This window comes from Anthonomus grandis, chromosome 22, assembly GCF_022605725.1.
Source record: "Anthonomus grandis grandis chromosome 22, icAntGran1.3, whole genome shotgun sequence".
In the NCBI taxonomy this organism is placed as follows: Eukaryota; Metazoa; Arthropoda; class Insecta; order Coleoptera; family Curculionidae; genus Anthonomus; species Anthonomus grandis.
Window position 1 is genome coordinate 7,711,721 of NC_065567.1, and position 27,991 is coordinate 7,739,711.

The following is a 27,991-nucleotide window of genomic DNA, read 5'->3' on the forward strand; positions in this document are numbered from 1 at the left end:
GAAGCTATTAAAGAAAGACTCAACGAGGAACAGGTTATACAAAAGAAGCTATTGCGGCTGCAGAGCATAAACTCCAACCTTATTAATATAATTAAGTTTAAGAGCTGCCTCAAAAAGATACTCTATTCCATACAGTACTTTACAGTACTATCTGTCTGGTCGTCGTGGCAAAAAAAGCCAAACTAGAGGATGTTGTACAGCGTTAAAAAAAGAGGATGAAGAATTGCTAGTCGAGTATCTAAAAACTTTAGAAAAAAGTGGTTTTGGTCATTCACGAAAGGAGCTTTTGGACGTCATTCAACAGTATGTGAATCGGAGTCAAATTCAAATATCCTTTAAAAACGGACGTCCTGACAAAGACTGGTTTATTCTTCTTAGACGGCGTCATCATCTAGCAATAAAAAAACCGCAGTCGGTTGAATACGTTCGAAAAAAGCAAACCGATCCGTTTATTATAAATGAATACTTATTTCAATTTACTTGAGGGAACCCTTCAACGGTTAAATTTCGCTGACAAACCACATCTCATATGTATTTTGGATGAAACGAGTATATGTACAGATCCTAGTAAAACGAAAGTTGTAGGAGAAAAGGAAAAACCATCGTCTAGAATTACTGGAGGCACCGGAAAAGAAAACTTCACGTGTTTGGTAGCTGCTAATGCTAGTGGTAAAAAGACCACCACCTTTAGTAATTTTTAAGGGCTTAAACTTATGGTCCAATTGGATTCCTGGAAGTACGGATAATAAATGCCCCAACATGACTTTTGCTGCTAGTAAAAAAGGCTGGATAAACTGCGAAATCTTTATTACCTTTTTAAAGAATAATTTGGTTACCATATTCACTGAAGAGAGACCTGTACTGCTGATATACGACGGACATGCCACCCATATTACCGAAGAAGTTGTACAGTGTGCAAAAACTCAAAATATTGAAATTTTAAAATTACCAGCCCATACAAGTCATTTGTTGCAACCCCTTGACCTTTCTGTTTTTAAATCAGTTAAAGTATCTTGGGATGAAAGTTTGTGTGTTTGGCAACGAAAGATTCCAGGAAGGCGTGTTTCAAAACGAGAGTTTGCACTTCTCTTTGGAAAGATTTGCGCCAATTTGGAAACAAACATTGTTAAAAGCGGATTTCGAAAAGGAGGAATTTTACCATTTAATAGGAATGTTATAACCCCTGACACGTATTATCGTGAGATATGGTTAAAATACCAACAATTTCAGCATCAAAACAATAATAAGCCAGTATCAGATAAACCAATACAGACATTATAACCGAAAAGACACCGGAGCAAAGTGAACCATGTTTTAAAAATATTTTATTGGATACAATACGATTGAATAAACCGGAAAATCCTCAAGCGATTAGACCGCGAAAAAAAAATTCAGCAGGTGCTGAAGTCTTAACTTCTATAGTGGCACACACAATTCTTGAAAGCAAAACTACGAAAGTCGTTATCGAGCAAAACGATGTTCCAAGCACTAGTGGAATCAACAAATGGAAACCTAAAAAAAACAGGAAGATAAGTTCAAGTTCTGAATCTCCAGATTACGACGAGCCACAGAATTGACACCGAGGATGACATAGATTTGGAATCAAATAGTTCCAGAGAAAGCCTCTCAAGATTTTGTGATGTACAGAAAATTACTGAAGAATCTGATGCCTCAGAAAACATACCTTTGAGCGAATTAAAAAAACTCAGATAATCAGTCTAAAGATCTAGCTGTAGGCACATACATAAAGGCACTCAAATCTCGAAGTTGTGAGAAAATATACGTTGGCTTAGTGACCGAAATAATTGAGCCATTTAAAATGTATGACTGTTCATTTATGAATGCTGCTGTAGGACAAAAATATCCCAAAAATACTTTTATTTTCCCAAACGTAGAAGACAAATCAGTGGTGTATAAGTATGAAGTTTTGGAAAGTTTAAATAGACCGGTGGTCAGACGGGGGCTTTACACTTTTTCTCCATTTTACGTTTTTACTTAACTAAATTGCGATATGGATTTGGTTTTTTTTGTACTTTTTATCAAATTTCCACTTATTTGTTACATTCCTTTGGTTTAAATAAAAAATATGCTTAAATTTAAAAATATTGTTTCCTTTTTTCTGATGGTACGCATTTTATATTAAAGATATATCAAAAATATAATTTATTTCCATTTTATAAGCTTACTGGAAATATTATGCTCTTTCCCGTTCTTATTTATAATACGATTTAACTTCTTATTTTGTCCGATTGCACTTTCCCCTTTCGGTTGGGAAAGAGCAATCACCTGCAACTAAAAATATATATTATTATAGTTCCAAAATTTGTAAAAGTCTTTATATTTTTAATACTATATCTTTATAGGAAACTCCTGAATAAGTTCGCAAGCAAAAATTAATTCGGAAATGTATATATTTAAAAAAAATATGAAGATGTAAAGAGGCACCCCACGTTACCTTATATAAGAAAGAAATACATAGCCGCAAAATAGGGAGCAACGAAAAAAATATTATAATTATAGTTATTATTATAATTGTCAGTTTAAAAATTACACGAGAAATTGAAGAGAAGAGAAAGAGATAGAGAGAGAAAGAGTAACTAAAAAATGAAAAAATAATAAAGATCAGATAGAAACTCTTGTAAAATAATAGCTCTTGAACCAATTTGGCTTTAAAGTTTCTTTTAAAGATTGGTATCGGTAAAGAAAAGTCCATTATTTCGTATTTATTAATTACAGAGGCAATTTGATAGGTAATTAACTTCTTAAATGTTTCGGTTTAATTAGGTGGTACAGTTTAAAGGTTTAATATTGGGATATTGATGTTACGAACCTCGGTGTGATATTTAATTTTGCAGTTAAGACATGTAGGACGTTTAAATTTTATAATTTTATAAAAAAATACTGCCGAATGTAAAGATTTCAGACACATGACTACACTCTAAGTGAACAAGCCCTTATGTACCCCACATTGAAGTTTTAACATCTTCCCAATGTTTTTTTTTACACAATTTTCAATTTTTTGTACCGGTTATTCTTCATCATAATCCTCGGTTTCCTAGATAGGCCGAATTAGAAACGACAATGGCAACGCCGCCTGAGAGCCCTGCACGTGCGGCCGAGGACTGTACCAGATATTTAAAACGTAGAACAGGTTCAAACTTAATCGAGTGGCCGCCTTCGTCAAAGTTTTTGAAGAAAAAGAGGCAGTTTAAATCAAAAGAAGAACTGCCAGCAGTAGGGACAAAGACCCACCAGCAGGGTTTATGTTAAAACTAATCCTTCTACTAAAAATTAATTACCTCTATGGTCATTAAAATTATTGATATGTATTATTGTAAATAAATCAGTAGAAGTTGCAATACAATTTATTAGAATATAAATATTAGAAAACTTATTTAATTTATTAACAGATGTAATAAACCTTAATAAAATAACAAAAAAGATCTTAAAAAAGTTGCTTCATGAATAACCTATTTTTATTAAGCATAACATAGTTCATATTTTTGTAAATTCAACAAACAAAAATTTTTACGATATATCTGACTTTAACATTGTATTATGATTATCACCTAATCAAACATAGCGAGCAATGATGTAAAAAGTCCACATGAAATAGATGTTCTAATGGTAAAGGTCAATATGACTAATAACATTTCGCGGGTAAATAATAGGCATACAACAAATAATTTGTATTTATAAAATATTCATTTTTTTTTTCGCCGAACCGAAGTCCAAGAACATAAAACTTAACCAGATGCCACAATTATGCCAAGGGTACTGCAAAATACAAACATTTTATCGTTAATTTATTGTTATTGGTCTAAACGTGTTGAAATTTTTTTTTGGCGTTTATGGAAGGACAAAATTACCATATTCAGAAACAAAAATTCATAAAACAACAGTTTTAATTTAATAATATAAAATGTTTTTTAAATGAGTAGCAGTATTAAAGAGATTGATTTTTGAGTCAACAGAGAGATACATCATTTTAAAGGGCATACAATCAGTGTATAAAAAATGTAACTTATAAATAGTAAGGGTGTAAAAAGGCGTTTAAATAATAAACAATTTATTGAGTATTTATTGAGTATTTAAAACTTATTTTACTAAGTGCTCAAAATGTGTTCCGTTATTCGCGAGACAATAATAAAATCTGTTTTAAAATTACTCATGAATATTGTATTCATTTACTCGGAAATCGCATAAGAACAAAAACTTCAAATCAGCTAAAGTCTTAAACGCCTTGTAAGGTACAGAAATTTTAATAAAATTTTGTGTATATAGTTTATTTTAAATAAACTTCACATCACGTGTGACATCATTTAGTTTTCCGACGATATACATTTTCCGCGCGGCCAACTATAACTATATAAATTTTCATTTGCCCGCCATTGCCAACTTTGATTGGTTTATTTGCTGACCCTAACATCATTCAATCAGTCAGCAATCTGACTACATTTGACACAGCTACCCACTCAGGGGGCTGTATATACATAGAAGCCTGTCTCTGCCGCCCCATCGCTTATTACGTCGGGGCGTACTTTGCTGCTGTTTTCGTCAGTTCGCTTGTTAGGTGTGGGAGTTGGAAACAATATGTCTTGGCATGATAACGGGAATAGCTAAAAAAACTTATCAAAAACTTGGAACTCTTTTTAAAATGAAATGACTGTATATACAGAAACAGTTTTTAACGCTTTATAAGACCCAGATGCCGTCCATCTCTTTAGTATTGGTTTCACATATAGAGCTCTGCACTCAAACACACTTTGGAGCTACTTGATTCCATCCAGAACAGAGCCTTATGTCTTATAGGACATCCAGAGACAGCTAGAATCTTGTAATACTCAAGTACCATAGGGTTGGGTTGAGTTAGGTTAATTTGCATATGGTAGTATTGGTAGATATTGATGGTATGGATTTATCTCAAAGTAAAAATAATTAAAACTCCCCTTTCATCTCAAAGCAAACTCGATCACGATAATTCTTTTAGAATCACAGGTTACAGGTTTGTCAGGCGAGATCGAGCTGGAAGAGGGGGTGGTATGGGAATCTATATATATAAAAAGTAAATTAAAATTTGAAACTATTGATTTTAACATTGCGTCGAATGAATTTGAGTATGCTAGTATTAAATTTAACATGAACAAAAAGTCAATTTTGTTCATCACTATTTATCGTCCACCATCCTCTAATATTAATCATTTTATTGATTGGATGGAGCAATTATTTGGTTTAACTATTCCTTGCTATGACCAGGTAATATGTGTGGGAGATTTCAATATTGATTTTTTAAGGAAGAATACAGGAAAAATCAAACTCCAACAGTTACTTGATATTTTTAATTTAAAGGAAGTCATTACTTAGTAGTCATATTACTGTCTACACGACATTACCACAAACACTTTAAGTCTTATTGATCTAATAGTAACTAACCAAACCTCCATAATAAAAAAATTGGGCTCTATAAATATATCAGAAAATATAACTGACCATAATATGGTATTTTCAGTATTAGATTTTTCTATGAATAATAATAACATTAAACGAAATTCAATATAAAAATTACAAAAATATAGATTTAAATCAGTTACATTTTGATGCAAGTCAGTTAAATTGGGATCAAATTTATTACACACCTGATATAGATAGGAAAATTGAAATTTTCAATAAAAATATATTGTATTTAATAAAGAGGCATGCGCCTCTTTTAATTAGAAATATACACGATAAACCATTTACGCCATGAATTACCAGTAATATGAAATTGCGAAAAAATTACTTACTTTAATTTAATGTCTCAAAAACACGGCAAAGAATTCTGGAAGGACGCAAATAATTTAAATCTCGGCCGTAACAAGGATTCTGATCTTTCTGATACGTTTTCTGATTCAACGGCTATTAATACCTATTTTACAAATGTTAATAATACAGCTAATACATCTAATGAGAAAATGCAATTTTATAAATGACATAAACATGATAAGATAAAATCTGAATTTACTTTATTGGAACTTTACTTAAAATTGTAAAAACTATTCACTCTATTGCAATTGGTGAAGACGCTTTTTCTTTAAAAGATTTACATCTCTGTATGCCTTTTTGTTTAAAGCCATTACTTAATATTATGAACAGTTGCATTTTACAAAATTTTTATCCTACACTCTGGAAAAAGGCAATTATAAAACCCTTAGCAAAGATCAGTAGTCCAAAGGAATTCAAAGACCTCTGGCCTATAAGTATACTGCCGTTAGTATCCAAAATCTTGGAAAAATTTATTCACCAACAAATTTGGGCATATATTAAATCACATTCTTTTATTCCTGAATGCCAGGCAGATTTTAGAAACAACTTTAGTACTTCTACCAGTTTGGTTAACCTTCTTAATGAAATCAGAAAAAAATAAGAAAAAAAAGAATTAACATGTCTTGGGTTGTTAGATTTTAGTAGAGCCTTCGATACAAAGTCACAAAATGCTATTAGTAAAACTTTATTATTTTGGATTTTCTAGTGATGCAGTAATTTTTTTTAGGCTTTATTTAGCTGGCAGAGCTCATTGCGTAGTTCTTAATAAGAAATTTTGCACTGAAAAATCAAGTTACCACATTGTATCTACGGGTGTCTCGCAAGGTTCCATTTGGGGCCCATTGCTCTTTTCTTTATATGCTGCTGACATGATATCTTGGGTAAAACGCGCAACATTACAGCAATATGCGGATGATTCCCAACTATATCTTTCGTTTTCACGCCAAAATTTCCCTATAGCTCAATTTCAGTTTCAGTTCTTTTGAGGTTTCTCCCAATTTTCATGCACAGATTCGAAATGCTCAGCTACCAGTAGTCAATGAGGTCAAAAATCTGGGCGTGTATTTTGACAGTGGTATTACATTTCAAACTCATATCAAAAATAAACTTAAAATTGCATATATACGCCTAAAAAACTATATGGTCTAAAGAACTATTTACCATCTAATATTAAATATTATTTATGTAATTCAGTAGTTCTCTCTTTGCTCTATTACTGTGATGTTTTGTATTCTGATTCCTTGACTGAAACAACTGCTTACTCTATACAAAAACTCCAGAACTGCTGTATGCGTTTTGCATTCAAAATACCATTTAGGAATCATATTACTCCCTATTTAAATAACAATATTATTTTGAATATGAAAAATCGTAGAAAATGCCATATGTACACTTTTATTTATAACATTTTAAAAACTGGAGAGCCTTTATATTTAGTAAATAATTTTAAAAATCATCTTTATATGTATAACACTAGATTTAAAAATTTATTTAGAGTCCCACAGCATAGAGACACAAATTTTCAAAAATCTTTTGCTTTTGTAGCCTCTCAACATGCCTGAGCATGTTAAACAATAGGAGTATTTAAAAAATATATTCAAAATTATCTCCTTAAAAAACAGCAATGAAATGCTAGTGTTAAAAACCATGAAAATGGCTGTATACATTTTTTTGTAGGGCTTTGGTATCCGCTCGCCTCCATCTAAAATTTCTTTACAAGTAGCATTTGTTACATGCCACCTTTTCCTTTGCACCCCTTGCGCGTCTACCTACCTCCCTCTGGTATTTCTTTTACTGCTAAAAAAAAGATAAATTTGTATTAAGAAAAGTACTTATATTGGCCAGGTTAATATATATTAAGTTATATTATTATTCTTTGTTTTTTTTTTAAAAGGGCCTTGCTACACAGGTTTGCACCTGTACTAACGGTTTCATAATAGAGGCCTGGTTCTATTTATCATAATGGTTTATTAGTTGTAAATTAATAATTATTTTTGTAATTTTATTGATAAATAAATTAATTTTAAATTTGAATTCAAAATTCAATTACCTCTTTGCATGGTTTCCGCTTAAAAAAAAAGAAAACTGTTACTCTGCATGGTCATAACATATTTTGCCTGTTAAAAGCTACGTCCTAAAGATAGATGTTGCATTGAATTTACAATTTATTAAAAAAAAGGAAATACGTAGTTTATTAGATATTTGATGTATGCAAAAGATGTAAAAGCAGAAAAAAAAACAATAAAATTTTAAAAATGAGGCCTATTTTATAATTTATTGTTTCAAAACATTGATTATACAAGATAAGTAAATATATAAGCTTAGGTTTTACTAAAAAAAAAAACTTTAACATTTTTATAGAAGATCTTTTATCTCAGGAACATCAAAAACTTCTCGATTTCCTCTGCGTATCGGTTTATCTATGGACTTTAGTATCTCGTCATTACGATAATAGATTTCATCTTTACGACATGGCCATTTCCACTGCTTTCCATATGATTCCATTACGTTTATGATGGCCCCATTTTTAAGAACCTTTGTAATTTGCCCAGGGTAGTATTTGCCATCAAAAATAACCAACACGTAATTCCCGACCATTCTATTAATTTCAAAACAGGCAGTTTCTTTGCCCGTTTCTTCCTCTGCCTTCAGAATCCTCTGAGAGTTCAGAACAAAAAGGGCTGTCATTGCTTTCTGCGTATATTACGGTCACAACGCTCTCATCAGTACTTGAATCCACCGAATTATTCTTTTGCCTTTTTAGCTTTTGTTTCTGCTTGTTTGCTTGCGTGATCAATGGCAAATTATCGGAGTCTGAACTATCAGAAGCTATTTCTGGAATATTAATACTATTGGGAGCTTTGGAGGTGGAGGGTTGAGGCTGAGAATAGTTAATAGGTACGGGAGAGACCGGGTTTTGTATGTCGGAGACTGTTATTCCTTTCCCAGGAGGTACTTGGAGTTTCTTCTTTCTTCGAATCCGTGATGTCGTTACTTGTTCACACTTTTCATTGAGATGTTCAAGAAAACTTTGTCCCACAACCGTTTTAATTAAAGGATCGTCTGCAACAACATTACCGCACAACCTACTTAACACAACTTCCCTATTTAAAGGGTAAATGCCGCATTTTTTAAATCCTGCTTTGAGACTCTCAACACCGCGTTCTTCTAATTTTGACATAAGTGTCTTTAATAGTCCAGGAAAAGTGTCCTTCGGTATTCCATTAAAGTGGCTTCCTTCTGCGGTATTTTTCCAGGCATTAAGAATTTGCCGCCAGTTACTTTTCATTGGGCGAAAATAGGCAACATCCAAAGGCTGAAGGAGATGAGTGCTATTAGGAGGCAATGCAATGAACCTAATATTATTCAATTCGCACAATCTGATGACTTCCTGATTAAGGTGGGAGCTAAGGTTGTCCCCAATCAATATTTTACGACCCTCCTGTCGTTTTAATAAGGGTAGCATTAAGTTTACAAACCAATCTTCAAATATTTGGAAATCAAACCCCCCACTGCTAGTACTATTGTAACGAGTATTTAAGGGGCCACCTTCTGTCCAAGTTGACCAAAGCCTTTGGGCCTTGTAGTTGACATACACGGGAGCAACCTGTCCAGCAGCATTTCCACAAATCATAAAGGAAGTACAGGCTTTTGAAGAATTCTTTCCGGGTATTTGGTCCCTTTCCTGGTAATTACTTTTGATCGGCCTGGATCGTCAACGAGATTTGTCTCGTCATAATTGTAAATATTAGCTGGGGGTACTCCTTCCAGCTCAGTTTGTAGATTATCAAAATATTCATTGATAATTGCGTCACTAATAGCCGCTCGAGCGCGACTAATATTTTGAGAAAACCGTTGACTGAGTTCAGGCCTACGTTTTAAAAATAAGCTTATCCAATCGGGTCCTGGATAGTTATCCTTAAAACATTGCACTTTTCTGCCTCGCTTTTCTAAATAAGACTTAACAATGGTTTTTAAGTCCTCACATGTCACCGGAAACCCAAAATTTGATAAAGCAATTAGGTGTCCAGAAAATGACTCTTCTTCCTGGTCTGTAAAAACCCTTGGTTTGCCAGGCATTCGCGAATGTTTTCCGTGAAGCTTATTCCATAACGTATTTTTGGAAATTTGGTATTTTTTTGCTGCATTTCGAAGAGAAATTGACTTATTTTTAATCTCTTCAAGAGCTTGCTGAAGTTTCTCTTGGCTATAATTTTTGTAATTGCGTGCACCGAGGATACGCTGCTGCTGTCGAGGCATGACTTATCTGAAAAAAGAAATAAAAAACATAGAAACATACACTGCATCAACGGTGTAACTTTGGTACACTATATTTTTTAAATTTGTCCCCTACTTAGACATCTGCCGTCTAACTTTGGGACATGTACCAAAGTAACCTCCATATGTTATGATTTTTAGAACAAATTCAAATATTTCTTTTTTAATAAAAATTACAATTTTATATATGTTGTTAAAACTATCCTAGAATATGACTAGCTAACATGTACTTACCAGAAATTAAGTAGTTATGCTAGATTTGGATACACAATAGTAAGTTTACAGAAGTTTTAAAAACACCTGTTGACACCTGTCTACACTAACGATAAACTGCTCCCAACGGAATAAATGCAATGTTGCCAAACTTTTCAGTTTTGCAGAGTATTACCTTATTTTAGACTTTAAGCACTAAAACTTAACGTATTTAAAGAAAAAAGTCTTTTTGAAGAAAATAATTTAAAAAAACAGCTGTTGTCCCAAAGTTACAAGCCAAGTCACAACCCCGGTTTACAGTTACTATCTAAAATTAAATTATTGTTACTATCTGTGGCAGTCAGAATTAGCCCGTTGTCATGTATGTATTGAACCCAAACAATCACTTGAGAGCACCAGACCTCAAAAACTTGACAAAAAAAAAATCCTGAAAGTATTGCTAGAAAAATTAAAAATGATTTCAATATCTTGAAGGTTTTAGTTTAAACAATTCTTGTTTGTTCAAAACTTGTTGTAATTAATCATAATTAATTACCTCAAATAAAAATCCTAACAAAATTTAAGTCATTAACAGAATAATCCAAATCCAAGTAAAAAGCGTGGGGTGTATCTTACTTCATTTTCATAACTCTTCTCTCATAGATAGTTATCAACAGAATATTTGTCATATTTAATATATCGAGCACCACACACTTTTTACTCTGATTTGACTTATTCTGTTAATAACTTAAATTTTATTCGGATTTTTATTTGAGGTAATTAATTATGAGTGATTGTCCGACCTTCTACTGTAAAAAAAAACTCTGAAATTAAAAATTATTTTCTACTTTTTAGTTCGATTAACAATAAAAGCGTGTTCTTATAGTTTTTTTAAACTATTATTTATTACGGACAAAGAAATGTTGTCTACAGATGAGCTGGAATTACTAGAAGTTACTTGTGGGTTTGTAATCAGATTGGTGGCTCCGGTAAAAACCAAATGGCAAGAGTCATTTTCTATTTAGTTAGACCTTTTTTCCTGATAAAAATTCTAAAAAGTTATCGCCGATTTCTAGAAGTGAATTTATTTTGGTATATTGCTTCGTACCAGTTTTAATTAGAAATATAATGGCGGCATGCATGCTCAATTAAGAAAGTATTAAGTTAGTCTATAGTTAAGTTAGTCTAAAATACTGTTAAGAAAAAATAGTTAAATCGCACATTAATTACCGATCGGTAGGTCGTGGTGAACTCAACCATGACCTCCCAGGAATCTAGATTTATATAGTTTGAACTCATTTTTATAGAGCACTTTAAAACTTCATTTATTATACAGGGTGAAAACGAAACAGAGGTATTTTTGGTATGAAAAAAAAATTTTTTTACAAAAATCTCGAACACGTCGATTTTATTTTCGAGGGGGACAACTTTTCCTTACCAAGGCACCCTCATACCAGTAACCCTCTTCGAGAGGGTGGGATCACCCCTAAAATCTTAAATAGAAAGAGGGGTCGTGTGATACCTTATTTTAAAGGTCTTTTAATTCTGAATATAACTGCCAAATTTGAAGTGGCTAAAATTTTTTATCCGGATATGACAGCTTGTCAAAATTGTAGAAACACCGAAAATGAAAAAGGTATTTTGAACTCTGTTTTGGATAATATTTTTAAAAGAATAAGGAAGTTCTAATTTCAAAAGGGTCACTTATTAATTAAGAGGCCACCCTAATACCTGGAACCCTTTACGAGGGGTTGAAAGCACCCCTTAAATCTTAAATAGAAAAAGGGGTCGTGTCATTCCTTATTTTGAAGGCCTTTTTACTCTGAATTTAAATGGTGACTTCTGAGTGACTGATGGATATCTTGTGGATATAAAAATAGCAAGAAATATAATCTTTACTGCCAGTAAAAGTGGAGAGATAAGAAATACCTACCCTTTTCCTTTTGTGTCTTTTAAATAAAACAAGTTTATTTAAATTGCGTCAATTTATTAAATGTTCAAATTGTGCCCCGCCTACTTCCATGCAGGAATACAGGTTTTGCTCAAAACGATGCCTGACGTTTTGTAGAACTTCAGGTGTTATCATCTGACACTTATTTATAATTCTCTGGCGTAAGTCTTCTAGGGTGTCTGGTTGGGTAGCGTAAACTTTTGTTTTTAAATGCCCCCATAAAAAAAATCTAATGGGGTTAAATCGGGTGACCTAGCTAGCCATTCCATAAAAGGTCCTCTCCTTCCAATCGAACGATCAGGAAATATCTCATCAAGATATTGCCTCACACCAGCAGCATAATGTGGAGGCGCTCCGTCTTGTTGGAAAACGACTTGATCATCATCAGAATGATTTCCGCCTTCCATTATTTCTACTATTCTTGGATATACGGCATTTTCCAAGAGATCTCGGTACATTTCTCCATTCAAATTTCCGGGCAGAAAAAACGGACCAACAATGGAGCCGCCCAAGATTCTCGCCCAAACATTTAACTTCTCAGGGAACTGGGTATGAACTTCACGAAACTGGCCCGGATTTGCATTTGACCAGTAGCGGCAGTTATGACGATTTACGTTGCCATTAAGAAAAAAAGTACATTCATCTGAAAAGCAAATGTTGTAAATAAGACGCGAATTAACAGTTATCATATCACTAAGCGATTCACAAAATTGCACTCGTCTGTCAAAATCGTCCTCATTCAGTTCTTCCACCAGATGAATTTTGTAAGCATGGAATTTATTATGCTTAAGTATCCTATGAACACTACTTTTGCTTACTCCTGTACTCGTCGCCAATTTTCTGACACTTATTCCTGGCTCGGCATGAAGTTGACCTAGGACAGTTATTTGCATTGCTTCATTGACAACAACAGCATTTTGAACCTCACGCTTTTTATTTAAGACACTGCCAGATTCCCTAAATTTAGCAACTATTTCTAGAACGTATTTTCTGTTGACTCGTTTTCTGGATGAAGGTCATTAAATTCTTGTACCGTTCTATTGGCACAATTGTTATGCCGAAAGAAAAACTCTATCATCTCAACCCTCTCTGCAGTAGAATAAACCATTGCTAACAGTGTTTCAACACGTAAAAGACTGGGTAATAATTTAAAACTATTTAAATAAATGCTGTTTTATGAAAAAAGTACCAATGATATTTAGCAAGCTAAATAAATTCTTCAGATACTTGTGTTTGCATTTTATTTGGTATTTTGTTTTTATTTATGATATGCTGATAAGGTGTAATAACAATAATATTAACAATACTAATAAATTTTTAATCATGTTTTAATGATCCAATAAAAAAAATTGTAAGAAAGGGTTTCAGGCATAAAGGTTTATTTAAAGAATTTTTTCATAATTTTATTTGGCTTTCATATTCAGAAGAAATCCATCAGTCACTCAGAAGTCACCATTTAAATTTAAAGTGAAAACGCTTTCAACATAAGGTATAACACGATCCCTCTTTCTGTTTAAGATTTAAGGGGTGCTTTCAACCCCTCGTAAAGGATTCCAGGTATTAGGTGGCCTCTTAATTAATAAGTGACCCCTTCGAAAATAGGATTTCCTTGTTCTTTTAAAAATATTATCCAAAAAATGGTCCATAATACCTTTTTCATTTTCGCTGTTTCCGCAATTTTGACAAGCTGTTTTATCCAGAGAAATAATTTTAGCCACTTCAAATTTGGCAGTTATATTCAGAATTAAAAGACCTTTAAAATAAGGTATCATACGACCCCTCTTTCCATTTAGGATTTTAGGGGTAATTCCACCCCCTCGAAGGGGGTTGCTGGTATGAGGGTGCCTTGGTAAGGAAAAGTTGTCCCCCTCAAAAATAAAATCGACGTGTCCGAGATTTTTGAAAAAAATAATTTTTTTCATACCGAAAATACCTCTGTTTCGTTTTCGCTGGGACACCCTGTATTGTAAGAAATCTACAATAAGCACTTTAGAAAATGTGATTAATCGTTTTCAGTGATCGCATCTTTGCTTTCGTTTTAAAAAACCAAATCTATCGATCGTTTTTTGATGGAAAAGCGTGAATTACAAAATTATGAACAAAAACTTATAATCAAATCAGCCTATCAATGATAAAAGAGTTTGAACAATATTCTTAATTTTAAAATAAATCACGAAATCAATATCTATCAAAATATGCACGTCAGCGTTCCACGCAAACGCGCCACGCTTTTCATGAAAAATAAGTATGGTGCATAAAAAAATCCTTAATGCGTATATTAAAAGGGTTAAATATCTAAAAAACTAATGGTTTTAATTGAATACTTCAAATTTTTAAGATCGCATTAATTTGCAGATTAAAAATGGTTTTTTTTTTTATTAAAAACTGTATTGAAATTAGCTAAGAGGTCTAGTCTCTAAAAGTTTATCTTGTATTCACTTTCATATTTCTATAGTAAATTGTTTTTTTTGTAGTTGTCAGGGCCGTATTAAGTGCGACCTTGGAAAGGAAGTCTGATAAGGGCTTACCGGTTCCTCCGAGTTATAGCTTATTTTAGACATAATGAAAAATCAACCAAAAAGGCAATTCTATATTATATTTAAAAGAATGGAGATGATGATGATAGTATAAACAGCGTAAGAAGTAATCAAATACACCAAATCGTAGCAGGACAAAAAAATACAAACTGTTGTATTTTCATCTTATCTTTATGTTCATAAAGTTTTGAAATATTTAACAAATTGCATGTCGGCACTAAATGATGTAAGGTAAGGTGCGGTAAGTGCGACCAAGAATTTTAATAGTGCCTCTTTACATCTTTATATTTTTTTTAAATATACTCATTGCCGAATTAATTTTTGTTTGCGAACTTATTCAGGAGTTTCCTTAAGAGATATAATATTAAAAATATAAAGACTTTTACAAATTTTGGAAATATAATAAAGGGGAAAGTGCAATCGGACATAAAATAAGAAGTTAAATCGTATTATAAAAAAGAACGGGAAAGAGCATCATATTTCTAGTAAGCTTAAAAAATCGGAATAAATTATATTTTTGATATATCTTTAATATAAAATGCGTAGAATCAGAAAAAAGGAAACAATATTTTTAAATTTAAGCATATTTTTTATTTAAACCAAAGGAATGTAACAAATAAGTGGAAATTTGAGAAAAAGTACAAGAAAACCAAATCCATATCGCAATTTAGTTAAGTAAAAACGTAAAATGGAGAAAAAGTGTAAAGCCCCCGTCTGACCACCGGTCTATTTAAACTTTCCAAAACTTCATACTTATACACCACTGATTTTTCTTCTACGCTTGGGAAAATAAAAGTATTTTTGGGATATTTTTCCCTACAGCAGCTTTCATAAATGAACAGTCATACATTTTAAATGGTTCAATTATTTCGGTCACTAAGCCAACGTATATTTTCTCACAACTTCGAGATTTGAATGCCACTTTTATGTATGTGCCTACAGCTAGATCTTTAGGCTGATCCTTATCTGATAGGTTTTTTAATTCGCTCAAAGGTATGTTTTCTGAGCCATCAGATTCTTCAGTAATTTCCTGTACATCACAAAATCTTGAGAGGCTTTCTCTGGAACTATTTGATTTCAAATCTATGTCATCCTTGGCTCTTCGTAATCTGAAGATTCAGAACTTGAACTTATCTTCTTGTTTTTTTTAGGTTTCCATTTGTTCATTCCACTAGTGCTTGGAACATCGTTTTGCTCGATAACGACTTTCGTAGTTTTGCTTTCAAGAATTGTGTGTGCGACTGTAGAAGTTAAAACTTCAGCACCTGCTGAAATTTTTTTCGCGGTCTAATCGCTAGAGGATTTTCCGATTTATTCAATCGTATTGTATTCAATAAAATATTTTTAAAACATGGGTCACTTTGCTCAGATGTCTTTTTGGTTATAATGTCTGTAGGTTTATCTGATACTGATGGCTTATTATTGTTTTGATGCTGAAATTGTTGGTATTTTAACCATATATCACGATCATACGTGTCAGGGGTTATTTATTTTATTTATTTACACCACATAAACAGATTACAAAATCCAATTATTTAGTGGGAAAAATATCATAATTACAACTTAAAATTAACTATCCAAATACAAAACTAACGTACAATGAATAAAGATAACAATTTAATGAACTTAAACTACAAAGTTTACATTTTTAATATTTCTAATGCTGCAGCTAAATATGTCACACTGGCTCTGCACAGCATTATATATATCCCCAGCTCTGCGCAAGGGAGAAAATTTAGAAATATTAGTTCTGGCTCTTGTTGAGTAAAAGGTTGAAGGATTTCTTGTTAAGACTATTGGAAGGTGAAAGTTTAACATTCCCAACAAGTCTGGTGAGTCGATCAAGTGGTTTACCAATTTATATAAAAACTGCAGATCAGCTGATTTACGTCAAACATTAAGCGGTCGTATGGAAAATCTGTCAAGTAAAGTTTGATGAGGAAAACCGATCTCCGGATACACTTTGTCACATTTAAACCAGAGATATTTCAAAAATTTTCGTTGGACATTTTCGATATCTTGAATATGACATTGATAAAAAGGAGACCAAGAATGGTTCTATCGAGCGAAAAATATATCATTTTAACGTAAATATATTGTTAAAATGCTGTGTATTTCGAATAATAAATCCCAAGATTTTATAGCTTCGGCTCACTATATCTGCAATATGTGGAACAAAAGATAGACTGGTATCGAATGTAATCCCCAAGTCCTTTAACACCTCTGATCTAGGAATAGGTACATTGTCTATAGAGTATTCGTAGTGTATGGGATTTTTCTTCAAAGTATATGAGATCACAGTTCACTTGGCAACATTAAGAGGAAGATTGTTGTTTTTACACCAGGTGTGTATGAGGCTAAAATCATTTTGAAGTACAAGGCAATCAGATATATTGTTGATTTTAAAATATATTTTATTATCATCAGCAAACAATAGACTTTCTACTTTAAGATGCTTGGACATATTATTAATAAATGAATCAAAAAATAGTGGCCCCAAAATTGAGCCCTGAAGTACACCAGATGTGGGAATTATTTTAACCGAGGTATGACCATAGCACTCAACAGGCTGTATGCGTTTTGTTAAATAGGAAATAAAAAAATTATCTAACCGTGTGGAAAAGCCATAATATTGATCAAAATTATTTATGAGAATGCTACGGTCAAAAGCCTTAGAAAAATCGGTGTATATCACGTCTACTTGAGAATTTGAGTTAATTGAGTCGGCAATAAATTCGGTTATAGTAACTAAATTCGTGGTAGTTGATCTACCCTTCATGAATCCATGTTGGCGAATATCAATTATATTTTGCATGCGTGGATAAAGTATAGAATGCAGAGTTCGTTCAAAACACTTTAAAAAATTATTGATAATAGTTATAGGCCGATAGTTTTCAATTTTATTTTTATCATTCTTTTTATGTACAGGAATAATTTTTGAAGCTTTCCATAAATCTGGAAATGTTTCTGATTTTAAAGACAAATTAAAAAGAACTGTTAGGGGCTTGGCAAGTACGTATGCACAATCAGAAATAAAAAACGCTGGAATCTTATCTGGTCCCACAATACTTTTAGGTTTGATTGTTTTTTAAGGCACATAATACTTCTTTTTCTGTAAATACTGTTGTGTTAATTGTGTCGGCATTACTATTGGTATTATTTTCCATATTAAGGGTATGTGTAGAAGTGGTATATGAGCTTTGAAAGAATTTAGCAAATGCATCAGCTATATTTTGGGGCTTAGATAAAAGATTTTCATTTGTATCAGACATATTCTGGGGTAGAGTATTATTGCATTGTGAACTTTGAATTAATTTCCAAAAACTATTGGGATCAGTAATCAAATTATTTTCTGGTTGTGCACAGTAATTTGTGTATGAAAGTTTAATATTATTTTTTACCTGACAACGTAATTGTTTAAAGTTATTTAAATCTTGCTCAAAGCCATATCGCTTACAACGCTTCCAATGATTAAACTTAACTTTTATATCTGAAATAATCTGCGTCGTGAACCAAGGAAGATAGGTTCGTTTCCTACGGGCAGTTTTGGGAACATTAACTTTTATATCTGAAATAATCTGCGTCGTGAACCAAGGAAGATAGGTTCGTTTCCTACGGGCAGTTTTGGGAACATTAACATTATAACATTCCTAATAAATAGTAAAATTTCTCCTTTTCGAAATCCGCTTTTAATAATGTTTGTTTCCAAATTGGCCCAAATCTTTCCAAAGAGAAGTGCAAACTCTCGTTTTAAAAACACGCCTTCCTGGATTCTTGTTGGATTTTCTACTATACTCTCTTCCTGGATTTTCGTTGCCAAACATACAACTTTAATCCCAAGATACTTTAACTGATTTAAAACAGAAAGGCAAAGGTCTAGGGGTTGCAACAAATGACTTGTATGGGCTGGTAATTTTAAAATTTCAATATTTTGAGTTTTTTGCACACTGTACTACTTCTTCGGTAATATGGGTGGCATGTCCGTCGTATATCAGCAGTACAGGTCTCTTTTCAGTGAATGTGGTAACCAAATTATTCTTTAAAAAGTTAATAAAGATTTTGCAGTTTATCCAGCCATTTTTACTAGCAGCAAAAGTCATGTTGGGGCATTTATTATCCGTACTTTCAGGAATCCAATTGAACCATAAGTTTAAGCCCTTAAAAAGTTACTAAAGGTGGTGCCTTTTCACCACTAGCATTAGCAGCTACCAAACACGTGAAGTTTTCTTTTCCGGTGCCTCCAGTAATTCTAGACGACGACGTTTTCCCCTTTTCTCCTACAACTTTCGTTTTACTAGGATCTGTACATATACTCGTTTCATCCAAATTCCATATGAGATGTGGTTTCATTTGTCAGCCAAATTTAACCGTTGAAGGGTTCCCTCAAGTAAATTGAAATATTCATTTATAATAAACGGATCGGTTTGCTTTTTTCGAACGTATTCAACCGACTGCGGTTTTTTTATTGCTAGATGATGACGCCGTTTAAAAAGAATAAACCAGTCTTTGCCAGGACGTCCGTTTTTAAAGGGTATTTGAATTTGACTCCGATTTACATACTGTTAAATGACGTCCAAAAGCTCCTTTAGTGAAAGACCAAAACCACTTTTTTCTAAAGTTTTTAGATACTCGACTAGCAATTCTTCATCCATTTTTTTAACGCTGTACAACACCCTCCAGTTTGGCTTTTTTGCCACGACGACCAGACAGATAGCACTGTATGGAATAGAGTATCTTTTGAGGCAGCTCTTAAACTTAATAGGTTGGAGTTTATAATAATAATAATAATAATAATAATAATAATAATAATAATAATAATAATAATAATAATAATAATAATATAATAATAATAATAATAATAATAATAATAATAAAGTTTATTATTTTACCATGGAAATTACATAGAATATAAACTTACAGGTGTATTCAATAATTGAGGTAAATAAAAGCTAATGTATCAGACTCCTGCATTGAAAATGCAGGTTCTGTTCTACCTACATAGCTACAACATAAAAAACTTTTTAAACTAAACTACTTTTTAAATAAAACTAACGAATTAAACTAACAACTAATAAATTAAACTAACTACTAGATATAATGTACATATATTACATCTAGAGAGTTGATTATTTGGTACAGATTACAACAATACAACAATTAAATACGGAAGAATATATCTAATACTAGCCATTCAATTACAATTTATAAACAAGAAAAATGAAAAATAAATCTTCTAGTTCTAATATGCATGTCACTGATTATCCAATAAGATTTGCCTTACTTTTGTTTTGAATCTATAAATGGAATTCGAAATATCAGTTATATCGGGTGGTAGCGCATTAATGATATGAGAAATATTATAAGAGAATGATTTTTTGAAAATTTGATTTTTGTGTTTAGGAATAGTTAAAGATTTACTTCTTAAATTTAAGTGATGAATGTCTGTCCGAAATGTAATTTTGTTGTATAGGTAGGGAGGACTGCGGTATTTAATAATTTTATAAAATAGCACACTGGAATGTAGCTTACGTCTATTAAACATATTAAGCCACTTAAGATCATTAAGCTTATGTGATACATGACCTCGCCTATTAATGCCATAAATAAAACGAATACAAGAGTTTTGCATTTTTTGAACTCTATAGGAGTCTTGACCATCTAGGCAAGGTCCATAAACCACATCACAATGATTAAAATTTGACAACACAAGACAGTCGCATAGCTCACGTTTAATATTCAGATCTAAGTAATGTCGATGAGGGTACATGGTTTTTAGAGCACAATACGACTTTTTAAGATTATTTGATATGTGTCCACTAAACTTTAGCTGTGAATCGAGTGTTACACCCAAGCTCTTGGTGCTCTCAACTACTTGAAGTTTTTGATGTCCAACAAACAAAGAAAATTCTTCATAAATAGTCCTTATTTGAACGTTACTTCCAAAGAGAATAACTACACATTTTTTAGGGTTTAATTTTAACATATGCTTACTAGAGACTTTAACAAGTGCGTCAAGATGAGCATTTATATGGTTCAAAGCAGTTAAATAATCAGAAGGTGCAAAGGAGTGATACAACTGCGTATCATCTGCATAGAAGTGATACTTACAGTATTCAAGATATTGAGGAAAGCATGTCGTATAAATACTAAATAGTAGTGGCCCCAATATACTACCTTGAGGCACCCCATTAAGAACTGAAAGACGGCTTGAAAAGGTTGCATCAATTTTTACCATTTGAGACCTATTACTTAGAAATGACTTTATTAAAGCTATAGCATGATTTGAGAATCCTATGTAGTGCAGTAAGGCTACCAATATTTGATGATTTAAAAAATCGAAGGCTTTAGTAAAATCTAGCAATACCAGAGCGGTGACTTTGTTATTATCTCGGGCACGAAAAATGTCATCGGTAATATCTGCCATTGCTGTTGCGCAACTATATCCACTGCGAAATCCAGATTGCTTAATGGGTAATATTGAAAATCTATTAATATGGTTCCTTATTTGTACATCCAATACGCGTTCTAATATTTTAGACATAGTTGGTAGCACACTAATGGATCGAAAATGTGTATAGTCAGTAGGGTTACTTATTTTTGAAAGGGGTAAGACAATGGCTTCCTTCCAACAATTGGGAAAATAGTTAGTTTCTAAGCATTTATTTATTATGTGTGTAATATATTCGCAAATATGAGGACAGCAAAGCTCAAGACGAGTTATGTTAAGACCGTCTGATCCAAAGGCTTTACTTATTATTTTTTTAATTATGTTAAATACCTCATAATTTTCCACTGCTCTGAACTGCAAAGAGAAATCTATGTCACTTTTTTTATTGGTTGAATAAAAATTTAAAAGTTCCTGATCTAAAGGCTGGTTTGAGATAGTAGAGTTTATAAAAAAATTGTTAAATTGATCAACATCATTAAACTGCACCGGAATATCTTTTTTCTTAGACGGAGTTAGTTTATTAAGTTCCACCCATTTTTCTCGAGTACTGCAATTTTTAAATTTATGCTTATAATAGGCTTTGCGTTCCATTCTTATTGAAGCTGTTGTTAAGTTTCTTAATGATTTATAATATTCCCATTTTTCTGGACGTTTAGTGCTTTTAAACTGCTGAAGAGCTGCATCTCTTAACTTCTGCATTTTCTTAATATTCTCTGTAATCCAGGGTAGGAAGGGTTTTTTAGGCAATGTAATTGTTTTAAGAGGAGCGTGAATATCAAATAGGCTAGTTATAGCATTGTTAATAAATACGACTTTTTGATTAACATCAACGATATTGTCAACATTATTAAACGGTATCGATTGAAGGTCATTTTTAAATAGGTTATAGTTTATATTTTTTAGATTTCTAGAAATGATAGTTCTTGGTTTATAATTTAATTTGGCCATTTGTATCTCACAATAGACTACGAAGTGGTCGGAAAAATCAGAACAGATAACACCAGTGCTTTTAATTTGGTCATAATTAGTGACTATTAAATCAATTAGGGAACTAGAAGACTTCGTGACTCTGGTTGGCTCCATTATAACTTGTTTCAAATTAAAGGGCTCAAACATCGAAACTAACTTTTTTGTGAAAAGATTATCGCATTGTAACATATCAATATTAAAGTCTGCTATACAAAATATGTTGTTATACAAAGAAAACAAGTTAGAAACAAGGTCCTCCATTCTGTTTAAAAACTACTGAATATTCGATCTAGGTGGTCTATAAATTATTCCAATAACAAAATGTTCTTTCTTTATTGTAATTTTTGCCCAGATACATTCTAAAAACTCATGACTCTCAGAAAAGAGAATTTCAGTTTTAAATTGATTTCTAATATAAAGAGCCACGCCGCCCCCGCGGCCATACGCCCTATCGCATCTTTTTAAGGTATAATTATTTAGTTTTATATTATTGTTTGGTATATCTGGACCTAGCCAAGTTTCAGTCACACCAACAATGTCGAAATTATTGTTGAAAATGGTAGTCTTAAACTCGTCCAAATGCGGAACTAGTGATCTAACATTAATTTGAGAAATACGTAAAGACATATTGTACCTACCCTAAACAATTATTTGAAGTGAGACAAAAGAATGTTTTATACTCTCACGAGATGTGTCAATAGCTTCTTTTGTATAACCTGTTCCTCGTTGTGTCTTTCTTTTATAGCTTCTAACCATCTAAAACCATAAAACACCCATCGAGAAAGTTCAATCAAATGATAGTTGTATATCGGGAAAATGCAACCTAATTATTGCACTTTCTCTACAATATGTGGTTGCACTTGCCCCACGGTCGATTTTCGACGAGGCAAGTGCAATCATGTAAACAAACAAAAAATAATTGGCGATACTTATTTAAAACAATACACTTCATAAATAATACCCTTATACCCTATTATTTTACCTACAATAAAATACTTACCTTCAAAGTTTTTCGGCAAAAGCCAGCAAATTAAAAATACACGTGCTTCGCGTTAATGCAGTCTCTCGCGCTTAGCTTGAAACTAAGACGTATAAACAATAGATGCATTACTATAAGGATTCGGTCTTTATGATGAGCTTTTAGGTTCACGTTAGGAACCAAATGGCGCTGGTTTTACTGGCTGAAATATACTAGCTTTGTGTGTGGCTTGCGTGGTTGCATTTTCCCGCTTTTTGCACTTACCCCACCTTACCTTATCTTAGAAACTAAAATAAATATCACAACAATGAAAACATATTTTTTTACTTCATCTTAAGTACCCGTGTTGTAACGTTGCTTTATAAAAAAATAGTAACCACCCTGTGCAGTATATTTTATTTATTTAAAAAAAATTAGCAAGACAATTTAATTGGTGCCCTCTATTCTCTTTTATTTAAACTAAATTAGGTTAAACGGTATGAATAGTACGACACAGTTTCCTTGAGTAAGTTTATTGATTGATATGTATATGCGTTTAAAAGAAATGAACAACTAGTACCATCTGGTATCGGTTCCTCGTACTACAGTAATCTTTTAGGCGGTACCGACCGAACTAGACCCGACATTTTACCTGCTCAGGTATACCTTTCAGTTCCATTAATTTTATTCGAAGTGTTGTTTTTGTGCTACGGCGCAAAAAAATTGTGCTTTATCTACTTATATATACTTTGCTAAAACGCATTAGAAATTAAAGTAAGTACCTTTTTTATATTTACAATGTTTTAGTTGGTTAAGCCTAAATATTGATCGAAAGAAGTGGATACTGTACGTAAAAATTATTAAACACAAGATACCCTAACAAGAACGAAAGGTTACTTCCTTAAAATTATATTGTCACAAAGCTAGATAAGGTGGCTATGATCGTTAAATTTTCAATTATTTTGATTTTTTACATCATTTTTTAAATTCTCCAAAGTAAATTTAAGTAATTGCAATAGTCCGAAAAGAAAATAAATACAAAATTATATTTTCTTGACCAGACAAAGGAAACATTGGTCTTCATTTAATCTCAAAGGTAGTTCTAAGGTACTTAACCTGTTATGCTATCGAATGTATCCACTTTTGAATCGCCTGACAATTATATTTCTCAATTAGATATTACAGTTTATTTGATGTTTTTTATATGTGGCAATGATTTACTTAGTATGAGTGCTACTGTTTTACCTCATAAAGGTGAAGGTATTTACGCACGTATATCTTCCCATAGATAAATTTATAAGTAATACTAATTATTAATAAAATTGTACCATGTGGTGGTATATGAAACAAGAATTCTTAAAAAATCGCACATCAAAATTATTATATTTATTGTCAGACCTACATTTACTTATTAGACTGTTTAAAATTTAGCACCAGTAAATTAGTACATATAATTCTAGCTTCTTATCGAATGTTTTTTTATGTTTATCTAAATTTATTTAAAACTTATTTACAAGTTTCATATCAAATTACACGGTATACAATTAACAACCAGAACATCTTTAAAAACGTGTGGTATGAAGTAAATAGTAAGTGTGTCACTGGATAAGTTATTCTTTAGAATTTTTTAAGAATTATATTCATAGGTATACAATATTATTAGTGGATTTAACTTGTCGTGATTTTAATAACTTATGCAACAGTCTGTTCAAAGTTTGATCATTTAAAGGCAAAAAAAAGTTTTGTATGTATTCAGTTAAATAAACTCTTTTTAGGAATACATTTCTCACATTTTCTTACAAAGCTCATGTTAAACAAATTTGTCAATTTTTATTTACTGTACTCAGTATCCATACATTTATGCTTAGTAATCTTAATACACAAAATAACACCAAATATTATTACAATAGTACTTTGGAGTGTCGGAATGTTCCTATGCTATACAAAATATTGCTAGTTATTAGTCTACCTTTGGTATCGGTTAAATTCACTGTATGAGAATTTTAGGTTTTGTGCAATAATTAGGTAAAAATGAGTTTTCAATGACGTTTCAAGAGAGAGTTGAAATTATTTCCGTTTTCTTTAGAACTAACGATTGTGATAGAGCAACTGCATTGTCCTACAATGAATTGCATCCAAGTGCACACTTATCCTATACGTACATTATAAATTTAGTGGCAAAATTTCGTTAAACAGGGTCAGTTGCAAACAGACCTAGAAATGTAATAAATCCACTCCTAAATGAAGCTGTAGAAGTTGCAGTTTTGGGTCATATATCACACTCAGTACAAGGAAAGTGAGAAAAATATGAGATGTTTCACGTATAAGTGTCCAGAGGATATAAAAAAACAGGTTTTATCCCTACAAAATTAGCTAGTCCCGAAACTTAACGAGAATGTAATGACCGGCATTTACAGTTATGCGAAACTATAAGTGAATGAATCATTGGCAACCCAGAATTTATTTTGAATGTTTGTTATTCAGATGACTGCAGCTTTTTTCTTATTGGTATAGTGAACAGACCAATTGCATTTCAACCCTAGATTATTTAGGAAAGTACATACTCAATATCTTGAAAAATTAAATGTATGGGATGGAATTTTCGGAATCCGCATTATTGGGCCATATTTTTTTCCTGGAAATTTAACTGGGAAAATCTACACTGAGTTCCTGGAAACTACTATTGAGCCAGCTGAAATATTAACAGTGTCTATTTTTTGTATCTCAATAAATAAAACATCAAATTGTTTTATGCAAATTTATTATTCAAAAATATAGCAACAAAAAATAGTTTTGATTCTAAAAGAAATATAACCCAACTAAATTAAAATCAATTCAATATTTCGTGTAGTACCCCTTCCCCTTTATAACATCTGCACATCGTCTTGGCATGGACTCAATTAATTTCATAATATAGTCATTGTTTACTTCTTTCCAAGCTTTTTCCACTATTTCAAAGAGAATATTTGTATTAGAGCATGTTAGGTGCCTGATTTTGGTGTCAATGTAATGCCATAAATTCTCTATAGGGTTTAGGTCTGGCGATTGAGATGGCCAGACCATTACATTTATTTTTTCATCGGATAGCCACCTTTTAACAAATTGAGAAGCATGTTTTGGATCGTTGTCATGCTGAAATATGGCTGTTACTGGCATGACTTCATCCATATATGGCACTAAATGTGTTTGCAGAATGCCTTTGTACATGAAACGATCCATTTTGCCCACTATTCTTACTATGGGTCCCATGCCACGCGCCGAGAAACATCCCCATACAAGAATATTTCCCCCTTCATGTTTAACTGTGGGGCAAATGTACTTTTTGTTTAATCTTTGTTCACTGGGGCGTCTGACGTACATCACTCCATCAGTTCTCAATAAATTATATTTAGATTCATCACTAAATACGACTTTCTTCCAATCAGCTACAGACCAGTGGACATGAGATTGGGCAAAGTGAAAACCAGCCTTGACGTTCTTCTTTGAGAGTAACGGTTTTTTGGCGGGGCGACGAGCAGGTAAGTTGGCATCCAGTAATCTTCTCCTTACGGTACTGGAACTGAGGTTTACTCCTCCACCCTCTTTTAATTTTGCCAAAATTTGGGAAGAAGACAAAAAAGAATTTTCTTTGGAAATTCGTAGCAGCTGCCTATTCATCCTCAAATTTGTTTTTCTGGGTCTACTAGGAATGGGCGCCGGTGCAGCTAGCTGTTCCAGTAAGGCGAAATTTTTTGCAAACTCTGGATACGATTGACCTGTGAAGCCGTAAGCTTCTTGCAATGTCACTCTGCCTAACACCATTTTTGTAATGCTCCACAATGATTTTTCTTACATCACCAGAGACGGTTTTTGAGCGACCCATTTTAAGTTAATTCTGAGATTCAAAAATAACAACTTTACAGCAGTTAAATCGATATTTAACTGATAAAATAAATGCGAAACAAGAATGTTGCTATATTTATGCACATTGTCTAAATAAACAAACATGAAGTTCCTTACTCTGCATTGGCATTCTTATGATATCTCGGTATATTTATAAATAATACAGAGGCGTGTACTTAAAAGTAAAGAAATAATATGGCATAAATAAAGGAGCAAATAATATTTTTGAAAACATCGCTTGTTGCTATATTTATACACAATACTGTATTTATTGGTAATATAATTGTTTGTAAGTATCTGACACTTTTCATTTAGTCATTCATTAAACAAAAATGAAATACATAATTTCGGTTCCTATTCTGTATGTTATTATTTAGTAATGAAAGTGATAATATAAAATCACTTTCAATTTTAAAACTCATTTAAATATTTTTTTAAATCAGGATTCAAATATAAAACATAAACTTTTATCATTTAATAATTTTTAAAAAAGGTCAGTTTTCTCTGCAGTAGACGGGGCCTTTTAAAAATTTTGAACTAATAATTTATTTGAAAGGTCTTTTGAGTATCATTTAATACCCATGCTGAAACGCTATTATTCTTAAGGGTATTAAATTGATAAATAAAAACAAAATCCTTTTTTTTTAATGTTGACAAGCTATGATATCACAGAATATGAAAACAGCAAATTAAAACTTTGCCATTATAAACCACATAAAAAGAGCTTAAAATTGAGGTATCATGTTATCATCAAATGTTAAAAGTAGCTGTCACCCTCTCGTAGAATGTACTCGTTGATGGTACAGGTTTATAAATGCGAGATTATGTCATCCCCCTAAAATCAAAAATCGACAAATGCGAGAGTTTTTTGATTTTTTATGAATCTCGGAAAAATTCGGGGTCTAAAGTTTTCGGTGCGTCACCCTGTATGTAAGCCCAATAAAAGCACAAAGTTTAAATATTCTACTTATAAT

General features: G+C 32.2%; 1 protein-coding gene across 1 annotated transcript in view; it reads left to right on the top strand.

Annotated features, from left to right (window-relative positions):
• The first annotated feature begins 23,742 nt into the window (after positions 1 to 23,742).
• The window catches only part of LOC126748218 (leucine-rich repeat-containing protein 15-like), a 33,646-nt gene continuing 29,397 nt past the window's right edge, over positions 23,743 to 27,991 (top strand). The window contains exon 1 of the mRNA XM_050457301.1: positions 23,743 to 23,909. The gene's annotated coding sequence lies outside the window, so the exon portion shown is untranslated. The remainder of the gene's footprint in view (positions 23,910 to 27,991) is intronic.